General features: G+C 38.6%; 1 protein-coding gene across 2 annotated transcripts in view; it reads right to left on the reverse strand.

Moving 5' to 3' along the window:
• Positions 1-350, reverse strand: part of LOC119592009 (long-chain-fatty-acid--CoA ligase ACSBG2-like) — an 11,665-nt gene extending 11,315 nt beyond the window's left edge. Inside the window, exon 1 of one of the 2 annotated variants that reach the window (XM_037940784.1) lies at positions 260-350. The gene's annotated coding sequence lies outside the window, so the exon portion shown is untranslated. Of the gene's footprint in view, positions 1-242 lie in introns of both variants that reach the window. The other variant, XM_037940785.1, reaches the window with a different exon arrangement.
• Positions 351-575: the final 225 nt, after the last annotated feature.

Below are 575 nucleotides of genomic sequence, written 5' to 3' on the forward strand. Positions count from 1 at the left end.
ACTACTGCAGTATCTTTCTTAACGATAAATTTTACAATATCATGCTTAAATATCTTCCTGGTATAGTATGATGAATTGGCTTAAATTCGTTATCACACCCTGTATAAACGGGTCACGGTTCAAGCACTCATTCTACGTAACTTACCAAATATAAATATTCATATCACACTTCTTATGTTCACCAAGCATCCAATAATCCTTACAGATACAAATTAACTAATTGAAACCAACTGTCAACCAACGGAATATGCCAAAATACCCTCGATTCAGGTGCCCAGTCTCCTCACCGCTCGCGCCCCAGACCATTGAACCTTCTACCATTGGAGAACCAGGCAGATTATGGGTGACCTTGAGACCCTGTTCTTCCTGTATCCAAGTCTCTCTCGCTTGGTTTTAGTTATTTGCGGTCGTTATATTGTTCTTCATTCAGATAGTGTGTTCAATTAATGGATTCAGTTGGTAAAATGCTGTTTCTTATTTTTAGGGTGGAGGTGTGCATTTTTTTTTTTTTTTTCAAGCTAGTTAGACAATTGTTGGATGGAGATCAGTGTTTCGGACAAGCCTTATGGGAGAGG

The sequence above is a fragment of the Penaeus monodon genome, chromosome 29 (assembly GCF_015228065.2).
Source record: "Penaeus monodon isolate SGIC_2016 chromosome 29, NSTDA_Pmon_1, whole genome shotgun sequence".
Classification (NCBI taxonomy): domain Eukaryota; kingdom Metazoa; phylum Arthropoda; class Malacostraca; order Decapoda; family Penaeidae; genus Penaeus; species Penaeus monodon.